Source organism: Panthera leo, chromosome C2 (genome assembly GCF_018350215.1).
Source record: "Panthera leo isolate Ple1 chromosome C2, P.leo_Ple1_pat1.1, whole genome shotgun sequence".
Taxonomy (NCBI): Eukaryota; Metazoa; Chordata; class Mammalia; order Carnivora; family Felidae; genus Panthera; species Panthera leo.
Genome location: NC_056687.1, coordinates 107,219,755 through 107,235,370, shown reverse-complemented (window position 1 = coordinate 107,235,370; position 15,616 = coordinate 107,219,755). Strand labels below are relative to the sequence as shown.

Sequence of the window (15,616 nt, the reverse complement as noted above, 5' to 3'; positions counted from 1 at the left end):
TTTTCCTGGCCTATCTCTTTTTTTATTGATGCTGGCTATTCCTCTATAAACACCCCTAAACTGATTGTAGATTCACTCTATGAAAAGACCATCCTATTCAAGGGGTACATGACCTAAGTCTTTGGAGAACATGTCTTTGGAGCTGCTGAGGTCATCCTACTTAGTATGATGGCCTATGGCTGCTATGTGGCCATCTGCAAGCCCTTGAACTATACAACCATCATGTCCTGGCAGGTACGTGGCCTGCTGTGGGAGTGGTGTGAGTAGGAGGCTTTCTTCATGCAACCATACAGATCTTCTTCAGCTTCCAATTATCCTTCTGTAGCCCTAACACCACAGATCACTCTATGTGTCATCTGAACCCTTTGCTCAATTTTGCCTGCACTGATATTTACACTCTAGGGCTCTTTGTTGTTGCCAACAGTGGAGTGATCTGTGTGTTAAACTTCCTTCTCTTGGGGCACCTCAGTGGCTCAGTCAGTTAAGCGTCCAACTTCGGCTCAGGTCATGATCTCACAGTTCATGAGTTTGAGCCCTGCACTGGCTCTGTGCTGACAGCTCGGAGCCTAGGGCCTGCTTCAGATTCTGTGTCTCCCTCTCTGCCCCTCCCATGCTCACACTCTGTCTCTCTCTCCCTCTGTCTCTCAAAAATAAAATAAGAACACTAAAATTAAAAAAATAAACTTCCTTCTCTTTGTTTAAATTTTTGTTTTTTATTTGAGTATAGTTGACACACAATGTTACATTACTTCCAGGTGAACAATGAACACGGATCTTTGAAATTGCTTCTATAACTTCTTCTGCCAGAAGTTTATAAATATTGGTACTTATATCAATTTTACATTAGAAGGAGAGTTTTGGAAGAAATCAGAGAATAAAAAGAAGTTTTTATGGTTATCTACCATATTCTTATCCAGCTCTACAAAAGCATGGCTTTCATATGAAATTCATGCCAGACATTTTTTAGAAAACTCTGATGCGCTGATTTGTTTGCAATGAAATTGACAGAATAAGAACATTTCAATGGACTGTGTAAAGTCATGGTTTTGTTAATTTTATGGCTATCACTGTAACCCTTTTATGTTATGAAATAAGAAAATTCTTTCTGAATTTTAATATGTTGGAGGAAAGACATTTTCCATGAATGATATTAATAGTTCCAATTAATCTTTTTTTAAGGTTTATTTATTTTTAAGAGAGAGAGTGAGAGCGTGCACAGGCAGAGGAAGGGAAAAGAGAGAGGGGGAGACACAGAATCTGAAGCAGGTTCCAGGCTCTAAGCTGTCAGCACAGAGCCCGACGCGGGACTAGAACTCACGTACTGGGAGATCATGACCTGAGCCTAAGTTGGACGCCCATCCGACTGAGCCACCCAGGTGCCCCCAACTATTTTTTTTTATAGCAGCATTTGTGAAAATACTCTGTGACTCATTAAAATTACCTCCTTTAACGCAGGGGTTATTTGTGGAATAACTTTGGAACCCTTCTAAGGACTAATATGTGCCTTAAACAGAGTGGAAGCCTACTGATAAGCTGCAGAAATAGCTCACTGATGCTCACCAAGGTGCTGAATGATTACAGAGAAGTAGTATGTGTTATTTTCCTTGATCTGCCTTAGACGTCCTAAAGCTACTTTACTTTCTATTTAACAATCACTATCAATCCTATCATGTGAGGTTATTAATAAACATAAAGGTTAATAATCTCTAGAAATCCATTCATCAAGATGGCTTAATGATTCTGTTGGTTTGTCTATGTATATTTACTTGGCCCTCTTTATCATTTTTCCTGGAGGTTAATGAAAAGGGCCTCAAGCATACAAAACAATCATAGCTTTTTCAAACATATGGCTATTTCCCCCTAAAAGCCAAAGTAAACCTGGCATAGTATGTAGGTGAGGGTGAGAAAATACAATTTGTTTTTTTTTGTTTTTGTTTTTGTTTTGTTGTTCTGTTTGTTTTTTAACGGCACTGCTTTTTAGGGAAAACCAACATGATAGGGATGGTGACAGATTTTTTTCAATTACATTCCACCCATTCTGGGGTCATATGTATGGTGGGTACTGAGGAAGATTGTTTGGAAGCTTTTCTGGCTGGCCCATAGAGGAGTACTGGCTTTGAGGGAGGGTTCATAGTTTTGGGCCCACAGTTTTTATAATTACCCTTTAATCCAGCTCAGGGACAAATGTAAATGGTGCCACTGGGAAAGCACGTAGATTATCCCTTAAGTAACCAAGATATTGTTTATTGTCTAATAGGCTATTGCTGAGAAAACTTAAATACATATTTGTGTAGTTTTTATAGGCTTCCTTGGTTTTGCATACAGAATGCAAAATTTATTATCCACATCATGCTTCACTGAAATATACATGAGTAGATTTGAAGAATCAGTACATGGGAATAAAGGGAATAATCATGAACATGTTTCCCTTTATGATACATATGATACTGGCTACCCGTCACAGATGGGAGGTTTTGACATGTTCCAGCCAGATGATTCTAAAAGATGGACTTTATACTCCTATTACAAATGAAACAAAGATGGTACTATCACTGGATGGTAACTTACAAACCATGATAATTACCAAGGCTAATTTTCAAAGATCCAATGGGACTTCTGGGGAAGATGGTGGGGTAGGACGATCCTAAGCTCACCTCATCACAAGGATACAATTAAATGACACCCACATCAGTGTAAACAACTCAGAAAATGACCTGAAGACTGGCAGAACAGACTCTCCACAGCTAAATGAAGAGAAGAGGCCACATTGAAGAGGGTAGAAAGGGTAGAGACATAGTGGAAGATAATGGACCCACAGGACTGTCCACAGAGGAAGAGGCACCACAGGTATGAAGAGAGGAGAGAAACAAACCCTCACACCAAGCACCTCAGGCATGGGGAACCCACACAGGTAAGATGAATTCCTATAACATGTTGTTTTGGAAACCACAGGGGACAAATTTTGTGAGCTCTTACAATAGGAGATTAACATCTGGAACTTTAAAATTCAGTAGGCTCCACTCTGGGAGAACCAGAGGGCAAGAAGAAACTGAGTTACTGTCCTTAAAGAGATAGGACAACAAACAGCTCTGCAGAGATACAGCATAGAAATAGCAGTTTGAAACATGGTTGGGATATATAGGAAGGTTTATTTCCTAATCTCAGCATGTGCTGGAGGGTCAGACGTCTTTAGGAGACTTTTCCAGGAAAAGAGGAGATGGCAAGCAACATCCCCCACCTCCCCCGACCCCCAGCCTACACACACGGACATCTGAGGGAACAGCACATCATGGAACACTTTCCACCTAACATGCTAACAGCATGCCCCACCCCTGCCTTCTCTTGAAGACATGCCTCCTCTGGCTCTGCTCCAGTTTCCTAAAGCAGATCAAGGTCTCCTCCCATGACACACCTGCACAAACCATGCTAACACCATAAGCTCTGTCCACACATTCTCCTGTAGACATGCCCCCCGTGGGCTAGGGGCGGCCATCAGGTCTGAATACAGGCCCCAGCCACAAACTAAACCTTCTCAGGGGACAACACAGGGAAAGCACGTTACTGATCAATGCTACTGCATCTCTGGCAAATTCCTGGTCTGACTCAACTCAAGATCAAGGCAGACCCAAACTGACCAAACAACAACACAGGGACCAAACCCTGCCCACAATGGGCAAAGAAAGCCAGTGCAAACGACAGAGCTGAAGGCAAAAGGGGCTCAGCAAAAACAGTAGTGTGCATGCAATACACATAGGAGACACTCCTGAAACAACAGGTTCTGGTGAACAGGGGACATTGTACTGCAGGGTACTGCAGGACTTCTTCTTCTTCAAGTCAAGTGGACTTGAAAGGCCACTACTTTTAAGATCAGGAAATGAAACTAACTTTCCTAACACATAGAGAGAGACACGGAGTTAGACAAAATGAGAAGACAAGGCAATATGTCTTTAATGAAAAAACAGACAAAGTCACAGCAAGAGAGCTAAATGAAAGAGAGATAAGTAATATGCCAGACAGAGAATGTGAAGTAATGGTCATAAAGATATTCATTGGACTTGAAAAAGAGTGGAGGACCCTTTAACAAAGACATAGAAAACATATGAAAGAACCAATAGGATGAAGAACTCAATAATTGAAAATAAAAATACACTAGATAGAATAAATAGTAATCAGAAGAACAGATCAGCAACTAGGAGGACAGAGTAATAGAAAGTAGTCAAGCTGAGAAGAGAGAGAAAAAAAAAACAAACGAAAAAAAAGACTTAGAGAACTCCACAACACCATCAAATGTGGTAACATTTGCATTATAGGGATCCCAGAAGAAGAAGAGATTAAAAAGGGGGCAGAAAATTTATTTGAAGAAATAATAGCTGAAAATTTCCCAAATCTGGGGAAAAAACCCAGAAATCCAGAGCCAGGAGGCACAGAGAACTCCCAACAAAACCAACCCAAGGAGATCCACACAAAGACTTATAGTAATAAAATAGCAGAGTTGTGATAAAGTGAGAATTTTAAAAGCAGCAAGAAGAAAGAAAAGTTACAAGGGAAACCCTATAAGGCTGTCAGTTAATTTTTCAGCAGAAACTTTGAGGGCTGGAAGGAAATGGCATGATACATTCAAAGTGCTGAAAGGAAAAAAAAAAATCTGCAATTGAGAATACTCTATCCAGCAAAGATATCATTCAAAATAGAAAGAGAAATTAAGAGTTTCCCAGACACGGGTGCCTGGGTGGCTCAGTCGGTTAAGCATCTAGCTCTTGATTTTGCCTCAGGTCATGATCTCATGGTTTGTGAGTTCAAGCCCCACATCAGGATCCATGCTGACAGTGCAGAGTCTGCTTGGGATTCTCTCTCTCCCTCTCTCTTCCCTTCCCCACTTGTGCTCTCCTTCTCTCTCAAAATAAAGAAGTAAACCTAAATAAATGTTTCCCAGACAAACAAAAGTTAAAGGAATTCATGACCACTAAACCAGCCTGACAAGAAATGTTAAAGCAGACCCTTTGAGTGGAAAGGAAAGACATAAATAGGACTAAGAAGAGTAGGAAGGACAAAACCAGTAAAATTAATTATATCTATAAAAATCAGTGAAGCAATTCACAAAATAAAAGGTCATAAAATTTGATATCATATACCTAAAACATGGGGATAGAGGAGTACAAATGGTTTCAAACTTACATGACCATCAATTTAATATAGACTGCTATGTGTATAAGATGTTATAGGGAAACTTATTAGTATCCACAAATCAAAAACCAGTGATAAATCTACAAAAAAAGGACCAAGGAATCAAAGTGTATCACTAAAGAAAGTCAGCAAACCATAAGAGAGGAGAGGAAGAGTAGAAAGGACAGAGAAAAACTACAAAAACAACCAAAACACGAGTAACAAAATGGCAATAAGTACATTCATATCAATAATTACTTTGAATATAAATGGACTAAATGCCCCAACCAAAAGACATAGAGTGACGGATTGGATAAATAAACAAGACCCATCTATATGCTGCCTACAGGAAACTTACTTAAGACCTAAAGACATATGCAGATTGAACATGAAGGGACTGAATAGCATTTATCATGCAAATTGAAGTTGAAAGAAAGCCAGAGTAGCAATACTTATATCATACAAAGTAGACTTTAAAACAAAGACTGTAATAAGAGACAAAGAAGGACACTATATAATAATAAGGGAACAATCCAACAAGAAGATATAACAATTGTAAATATTTATGTACCCAATATGGAGGAACCTGAATACATAAAGCAGCTAATAGCAAACATAAAGAAAGTCATTGATAGTAATGCAATAATCGTAGGGGACTTTAACACCCCACTTACACTGATGGACAGATCATGCAAACAGAAAACCAACAAGAACACAGTGGCTTTGAATGTCACATTGGACCAGTTGGATCTAACTGATATATTCAGAATATTCCATCCTAAAACAGCAGAACACACATTCTTTTCAAGTGCACAGGGAACATTCTCCAGAAGATCATATATTAGGCCACAAAAGAAGCCTCAACAAATTCAAATAGATTGAAATCATGCATACCTTTTTTTTAAAACAACAGTATGAAACTAGAAATCAACAAGAAAAAAATCTGGAAATAATACAAATACATGGAGGTTAAATAACGTGCTCCTAAACAATGAATGAATCAACCAAGAAGTCAACAAGAAAAATTTAAAAATATGGAGACAAATGAAAATAAAAAACACAATGGTCTAAAATCTTTGCAAAAGCAAAAGCTGTTCTAAGAGGGAAGTTTGTGGCAATACAGGCCTACCTCAAGAAGCAAGAAAAACTCAAATGAACAACCTACTCATACCCCTAAAGGAGCTAGATAAAGATGAACAAACAAAACCCAAAACCAGTAAAAGGAAGGAAATAATAAAGATTAGAAGAGAAACAAATGAAATAGAAACTAAAACAAAGCAAAACAAAAAGTAGTAGAACAGGTTCTTTGAAAAGAGCAACAAAATTGATAAACTTTTAGCCAGACTCATAAAGAGAGAGAGGGAGAAAGACAGAGAGTGAGGTGACTCAAACAATGAGAAATGAAAGAGGAAAAATAATGAGTGACACCACAGAAATACAAAGGATTGTAAGAGAATATTATGAAAAATTTAGGCCAACAAATTGGACAATATAGAAGAAATGGATAAATTCCCAAAAACATATAATCTTCAAAACTGAACAGAAAAAAATAGAAAATGTAAGCAGACCCATTTTTAATAATGAGATGGAATCAGTAATCAATAAACTCCCAACAAACAAAAGTCCAGGACCAGATGGCTTCACAGGTGAATTGTACCAAATATTTAAAGATGAGTTAATACCTATTCTTCTCAAACTATTCCAAAAAAATAGAAGAAGGAAAATTTCCAAATTCATTCCAGGAGATCATTATCACCCTGATTCCAAAGCCAGATAAGGATATCACACAAAAAAAGAGAACTTCAGGCAAATATCTCTCATGAACATAGATGCAAAAATCCTCAAAAAAATACTAGCAAACTGAATCCAACAATACATTAAAAAAACCATGCACTACCTTCAAGTGGGATTTATTCCTGAGACACAAAGGTGGTTCAGTATTCATAAATCAGTCAAAGGGATACATCACATCATCAGGAGAAAGAATAAAAACTATATGATCATTTCAATAGATACAAAAAAAAAACATTTGACAACCTACAACATTTATTCATGATAAAAACCTTCCATAAAATAGGTTTAGAGGGAATATACCTCAACATATTAAAGACCATGTATGAAAGCCCCACAGCAAACATCATACCCAATGGTGAAACACTGAGAGCTCCTCCCCTAAGATCAGGAATAACACAAGGATAGTCCACTCTCCTTACTTCTATACTGGAAATTTTAGCCACAGCAATTAGACAAGATAAAGAAATAAAAGGCACACAAATTGGTAAGGAAGAAGTAAGACATTCACTATTTACAGATGACATGATACTATATATAAAAAATTCAAACAACACCACCAAAAAAAAAAAAGTCTACTAGAACTGATAAATGACTTTGATAAAGTCACAGGATACAAAATCAATATGCAGAAATAAGTTGCATTTCTATACAGCAATAATGAAGTAGAAGAAAGAGAAATTAAAAAAATAATCCTAATATAATTGTGCCAAAACAATGAAATATGTGGGAATAAACCCAACCAAGGAGGTGAAAGACCTATACTCTGAAAAAAATGAAATACCAATGAAAGAAATTAAAGATGACACAAACAAATGGATAGACATTCTATACTCATGGATTGAAAGAACAAATATTGTTGAAATGTCCATACTACCCAAAGCAATTTACAGATTTAATGCCATCCTTATCAAAATACAATAGTATTTTTCACAGAACTAGAACAAATAATCCTAAAATTGGTATGGAACCACAAAAACCCTGAATAATCAAATCAATCTTGAAAAAGAACAAAACTGGAGGTATCACAATCCCAGGTTTCAAGATATACTACAAAGCTGTAGCAATCAGAACAGTATGGTGTTGGCCCCAAAATAGACACATAGATCAGTGGAACAGAGGAAGGATTTCACAGAATGAAACTCATGATTATATGGTCAATTAATATTTGACAAAGTAGGAAAGAATATCCAATGGGAAAAAAGAGAGTCTCTTCAACAAACTGGACAGCCACATGCAAAAAAATGAAACTGGACCACTTTCTCACATCATACAAAAAAATAAACTCAAAATGGATTAAAGATTTAAATGTGAGACCTGAAAGCCATAACAATCCTAGAAGAAAACACAGGCAATAATGTCTCTGACATTGGCTATACCAACATTTTTCTAAATATGTCTCCTAAGGCAAGAGGATCAAAAGCAAAAATTAACTATTAGAACTACATCAAAATAAAAAGCTTCTGCATAGCCAAAGAAATAATCAACAAAACTAAAAGCAAGCTACCAAATGAGAGAGAAGATATTCGCAAATGACGTATCTGATAAATATATAAAGGACTTATAGAACTCAACACCAAATAATCCAATTAAAAATGGGCAGAACATGAATAGACATTTCTCCAAAGAAGACAGCCAGATGGTCAACAAACATATGAAGATACTCAACATCATTCATTATTAGGGAAATATAAATCAAAACCACAATGAGATATCATCTCACACCTATCAGAATGGCTAAAATCAATAAGATAAGAAACAAGTTTTGGTGAAGATATGGTGGAAAAGGAACCTTCTTGCACTGTTGGTGGGAATGCAGCCACTGTGGAAAACAATTTGGAAGTTCCTTAAATAATTAAAAATAGAACTACCTTATGATTCAGTAATTCCACTATTGTATATTTACCCAAAGAATACAAAAACATGAACTCAGAAAGATATATGCACCCTTATGTTTATTGCAGCATTATTTATAATAGCCAAAATATGGAAGCAGCCCAAGTGTCCATTGATAGATGAGTAGATAAAAAGGTGGTACAGACACACACACACACACACACACACACACACACACACACACACACACAAGGGAATATTATTCAGCCATATAAAAGAATGAAGTCTTGCCATTTTTAGCAACATGGATTGATTAGAGAGTATAATGCAAAGTGAAATATAACAGTCAGAGTAAGACAAATACCATATGATTTCCCTCATATGTGGAATGTAAGAAACAAAAACAAGCAAAGGGGAAAAAATGAGAGGGAGAGAGAAACCAATCATATATAGAGAATCAATTAATTACAGAGAACAAACTGAGGGTTAACAGAGGGGAGGTGGGTAGGGTATGGGTGAAATAGGTGATGGGGATTAAGGAGTGTACTTGTCATGATGAGAATGGGGTCATGTATGGAATTGTTGAATCAATATATTGTATATCTGAAACTAACATAACACTGTATGTTAACTAGAATAGAATTAAACATTTAAATAAATAAATAAAATAATCAATGACCGTCTCAAAATGAGAAATTTGAGGAGCAAGTATTTATTTTCTATCCATGATAGTCCATGTATAGTCACCAAACTAAAGTATTTCTCTGATTCCTTGGATTCTAATCACATTTCATGAGTGAAAGATACCTTTATATTTGTACTTTATTTCAGAAATTTCTATAGCTTGGCTTATTAAACCTTATAAAACTTTAAGGCATGAAGTATACCCAATATGCATACATCAGATATTGAACAATATGCAGATTTTTAAATCTTAAGACATATGACTTGTTAAAGGAAGTTTCCCACAAATTCACTAGGGTTTTTGTTTTCTTTCTACATAAAGCTCTGGGTTATAATAAGAGTTAAGCAATAGCATTTTCTTCCAAAAAAACTTCAAACTTCATATGATTATAGTAAATCTCCCTAGATAATTTTACTAGATCAGTTTCTGGCTTTTTAAAATAATACTTGCAGAGATCTTTATTTTATTTTTTGTACTCTTTATATCAATGTCCCTATACAATAGGAAAAACAACTGTACTTTACTCAAGTGTCGTTGCAAAGATGAAACAACAGAATCAATGTGAAGCATTGCTTCTGACAGAGGATACACTGCTCAGTAGATGTTAGATTTTATTATTAGTATTACTGTCATTATTAATTTATTATTATTATTAATAAAAATAATTATTATTACTATTCCTTTAGAAACTTCATCTGCCCTGTCTTTCTTGTGTTAATATATAGAGAAAGTATCAGTGGTCTAGACACAGGCAGACCAATATTCCATATCCTGGAGGGAACTACTGTTCAGACTTTAGGAGAGGACACTCAGCTCCCTTTCCCTGCCCCTGTCTCTAGTTACCAAGTGTTGGCTATGAAGCCATGGCCTGAGTGAGTCAGACCTCTAATAGCTGGGAGCATGCCTTCTTTCATTTTCAGATTGCCTTGTCACATCCCTCAGAGGGGACTTTGGGCACAAGAGAAGTTATGGGTTGTCCCTAGACATCCACTGGCCCTAAGAGGGGCAAGTCCAGTGCCTCTAGGGTAGGGTTGTCCAATGAAATACAGGATACCCAGCCAAATTTGAATTCCAGATCAGCAACAAATATTTTTTTAAGTATAGGTATACTTCTAGTGGGACATACTAAAAGTGTATTCTACTATACTAAAATGATTATATTTATACTAAAAAATTATTTGTTCTTTATCTGAAATTCAACTGGGTGTCCTATTTGTTAAATCTGGCAACCCTATCCTGGGGTAAATCGCTACTGCTTGGTGGGCAGGGACCTGTACTGTTCATCTTTGTTCTCTTGTATCTGAAATAGTACTTGACACACACACACAGGTACCTGAAATGTTTGTGGAATAAATGAACTAAGACCACCTTGGTTTCTAAAGCCAGCCTACTCTTTGCACGTCAAAAACTTCCTGAATTCCACCAGATGTCCATGAGGCACTGGCCACTTCCCCTGGCCTATAGGGGGTTGGAGGTGGGGCAATGTCATTTGCTAAATATCAAATGTAGAGAAGCAGGGAGCAAGAGTAGGAGTAAAATGAGGGATTTGCAAAAGGCCAGATAAGAAGAGTGAAGAAATAATAAAATGGGTCAGAGAAGTGATATCTTCATTTGAAGCTGGTGAACATTTCTGATAAGTGGAATTCTCACCACAAAGAGTTTCTCTTATACACAATCTTCCTTGTTTTTATGATTTGGAGATTTGCATAACACAGGAGTTAGGGGACAGGGATGGTAATGAAGAGTTACCAAAGCAGCCGAAGCCACAAGATGGACCAAAGAGAACTTTTTGTCACTGGCCATCGATCCAACTGGGTTTTGTCATAGTATTTTGCTGTCAGGGAGTTAGGATCAGTGTTCGTTCCAACAGGTTAGAAGGTCAGGAAATGGTAGGTAGAAGTTAGAATTTATAATAAACATTCACTGCCCCTTCACTTCTTCTAGTTTTTAATTTGTTGTAAAAAGGAGAGAATTTGTTCAAAACTAAAACCCTTTTCTGGAGATAAACTCTGCTTTCCTCGGAGAGCAAGGAAATGCATCACAAATACAAACAACACTGGTGGAGCCATTTGTCCTGTGTGTGTTTACTTGCTGGGGACCAGTGGGTTGGGCTCATGCAGGGGGTTGTTATTTCTCTTCCATTTGTCACTTTTAACTCCAGAGGTAACTTCACAGAAATCTTTGTCAGAGTTCTATAATCCGCTAGATATTAACTTGGCTTTAACTCAACATGCCATATTACAAGAGGCTCAGATGATTTCCAGTCTGAACAGTTTCTGGTCTTGTTGCCAAAGTAAAGTTTTTAAAAGTACCTCTAGGGATGCTCAGGGGGAGGCCTAATTACCCCCCTCTTGTGAGAGCTGGACTTCCCTTGGAAACAAATTAGCCCTTGGGCAGCTAGCTCACTGCTCTCACTGTACCTCAAGATGGGACTATGAAGCTGGCAGAGGTGGAGAGACTGGCAGCTGCACTTCCTGGATCCTTAAGTCAAAGGAAAGTAGTATTAATTAATGTTTGACAATCTTGGCTTGTGATCCCATGTCCAGATTATGTACTCCTGCAAAGTTAATTCTGTTAGAGGACAAGTAGAAGAACATAATGGATCAAATCCACATTGGAGTCCTAAATTCTTAGGATGTTATGTTCTTTACTCTTTAGCAATTTCTTGGCTCATCGGTCATCATAAGAATGACAGAGGATCCCCCAGCACCACAGTGCTGTCATCTGTTTTGGGACTATAATAGGTAACAGTTCTGGAACAGTCACACTCAAATACTAAGGGAAAGGACGGTGATAAGTCTAGGTCTTGGTACTCAATTTGGCCTCTGACTGAATGGGCAAATGCAGAGTCCACTAGATGCCTGGTTATATGGGAGCCAGTCATGCCACTGATACAACTTTGCCTAAAATGAAATGATTCCATGGTTTATTTCATTCACACAAGACTTTTTAAAGGGTTCTCAAAAGGAGATGGTTGTGGGGAAATGAACTGAACATAGCCTTACAGGGAAGTTTCACGACTCCAATCTCCTGTTTATTAGTGATGTAGCAAATCTTTTTAGAAATCTAAGTCTCATTCTTGTCATATAAAGATGGAATTAGTGACAGAGCATCATCAGATTGCTGAAAGCATTATACATTGGATTTGACAATGTAGCCCATACAGAATGGACATGAAAAAAATCAAATGGTAAAACCCTGGGTGGCTGCTGCCCCGTGTGGACATGTGACACCAGAGGAAGACAGCTTGTGTAGGTGATACCAAACTTGGAAGATGAGTGTCTCCTGCTCAGAGCCAGGGGGACTATACAATGCTTTTACTTCTGTATTATCCTAAAGGATAGTTGCCCTTGCTACTGAGATGCAGAAGTAGTTTAAAAACAAAACAAAACAAAACAACAACAAAAAACCCTCTGTGCTGTAAGTATAAATTCTGAGCAATTGTAGACAGAAAGTTCCCAATCGTTAGAATAAAAGTTAAAAGCTCTCATATGAGGAAGTGGCTTCTCTAATGCAGATGTTCAGGCATTTATTTGCTCACTTTTCATTCAGCCAGGATGAGAGAGAGTGGGATATGGAAAGAGCATGAGCAAAAAGTGCAAAGCCCCTGTGATTCTGAGGTAAAGGTACCTTGTCAGTTTTGCCACTGACTGGTGGTTCAGATGTGCCTTAACTCTTTAGTCAGGAGTCCTGAGACTAGAATGGGCAGGTCAGATGAATAGCAGCCTTAACAGAAGACAGCTGGATCTTAATGAATTGGCACCTGAATGTGGCCCAAGTCACAAAAGCACTCTGTTAAGTATAAAGGAATATAAAAATGTAAAGTAGTAATGTCATTAGAATGCTTTGAATCAAGGGTAAGAACTGTAAAAACAACATGCTCCTTTTTTTCTGGGCTAACATTACTGTCTAGGGATGAGAGCAGGTAAAAGGATTAAAGAGAGGTTATCTACCATGAAAATGAAATCACAGGAGAAGAAAAAAGTTGATACATTGTCACTTGCCAGCTTTTGACACTGGAAGAAAAAAATAATGGTTGTTTTCCTTCTTGATACATGCTATCATAGTTTCCACCCCAAATATGATATCTTACCCCATTTTTAATAGGTAGAAATGTATAGCTACCTAGAAATGGGAGAGGGGGGTAAAGTCAGTCAAAACACACCAATGACTGAGTTGGGGACAGAACACTACACAAAACAAAATCCTGTGATTCAATTCCTGCCAACCTATATCAAAGTCTAGCCAACAGCCTTCAACCTAATAAAAAGTCCACCTTTTGCCTGATGGTAAAGCTGAACACCATTAAGAACTATTTTTCTTAGGCTGAGCTATCCCACAATCGTCGATCTCAATCATCGCTGAAGTGTTGTGTTCATTCTCTCTCATTTATTAAATGTCTTTCTTTAAGTCCCAAAGGAAAGTTTGGAGAGCAAAATATTAGTCACTGAAGAGAGTTCTAAGCTCTGCCTGGGTTTAGCTACATCGAGGATCTAATGCAATGCTTTTCAAATGACCTGTGGAAGAGAACCAGCTTTTAGCTTTTTTAATTTTCATATGTCACAGAGCAATATTTTTGTGAAATATGATAAAAATAAATGACCAGAGAAATAAAGCGAATAAGACAAAGAACTGAGTATAAGCCCACTGATCATCCGTTTGGATATTGCAGCAATGTCAAATGGCTAAACTCTTATTTTCAGTTTCTGCAATAACCTCATCACAGGCTAGTAAAAATGTTTGCAGACTGGTGTTGGTTCATGAGCTACACTTTTAGCAGCTCTGGTATAAGGGACATGTTAAGTGAAAGCACCTACTATAGTGCCCACCTGGAAGACAGTACTGATGCCAATAGTTAATATTTACTGAGGGCTTTCTATGCATGAGCCACTCACTGTTCAGGTCTGCTACATGTATTACTTCTTACATAATCCAGTGGGTCAAATCCTGCTACTTCCTCCATTTACAGATGGAGAAGCTTAGGCACAGAGAAGTTCAGTAACTTACTGAAGGTCAACTAGTAAACCCCAGCACAAAGTATCTGCTTCCAGACTGCACCCACTTCACATGGCTTTCCCACCTGCCTCTCTGTAGGTGTGTGGTTCAGGCTGCATCTGAATCTACCCCAGGGATAAGTAATACATATAATGGCATTGGTGATAATGCAGTAACTAGCAAGAATCATTTTACCTTCATATCTTTGAGTAACATTCTATGGGAAACAAGACACCAGAACAGAGTTGACATACAATCACTGAGCAACCCTTCATAGTGATCTGAAAAATGACTTTTGGCATCCCCTTTAACCAAAACTGAAAAGGTGTTCAAAACTCAGGACATGTCACGCAAACAGCAACCTCAGAGTTCAATTATGATTAATATCAAAAAAGAACCAGGGAGGGTTACCCCTCCTGCAAGAGGCTATAGAGGGTCAAGTCCCTCTCACCTTCTCTTCCACAAGTGCATTTTTTCCTTTTCTCCATGCTAAAGCTTTGGTGTTTCCTGTCTTTTTTGAAAGAGGAAGCCAAGCCATGGGAGCTTGATGAAAAGGTCTCTTCCTTTTTGGTGTGTCTTGTGTTTTTAAACACTTCTGTGTTATGGGCAAAAAGCCTGGATCCCCTCGCAAAGTGGCAATTGCGTTGCTCATGCTCCTTGGCAGGGCCTTGCCCCACCTCCCTTCTCCACCCCTCTTTGTCCACACTCCCGCGGCCAGCCCCTCTGGGGCCTCAAGCTCCCTGGGCTTGCTTCATTGTCTCCAAAGCTGATAATGATGTCTCCCACCTACATCTCTTGCTGATAAACGAATTCCTGAAATACCTTTACAGACCTTCACATCACCATAAATGCTGCTTTAAGGAAGGACAAATGGTGGAGTAAATGAACAACACATGGAACATAAATGGTACCACATGTCAGGCTTAATCTCCTCAGTAAGAAGAGGGGCAAAAAACTGAAGCCCGTCCTTCCCTGCACATGGAGGAGTAACAACAGCCACAGCTACTGCCACAAACAGCTGTTACAATTCACTTTTTATATGAGAGGCCAGCATAGAACTCTCTAGATTGAAAAGATATATACTTGTTTTTTTCTTAAAACTCTGGTTACCTTGGTGGGGCGAAATTACATTCAGCTTTTCCTAAG

The 15,616-nt window shown here is 38.0% G+C and overlaps 1 protein-coding gene across 5 annotated transcripts in view; it reads right to left on the bottom strand.

Annotated features, from left to right (window-relative positions):
- VEPH1 (ventricular zone expressed PH domain containing 1) overlaps window positions 1-15,616 on the bottom strand; it is a 242,511-nt gene that overhangs the window by 119,665 nt on the left and 107,230 nt on the right. The window lies entirely within an intron of this gene.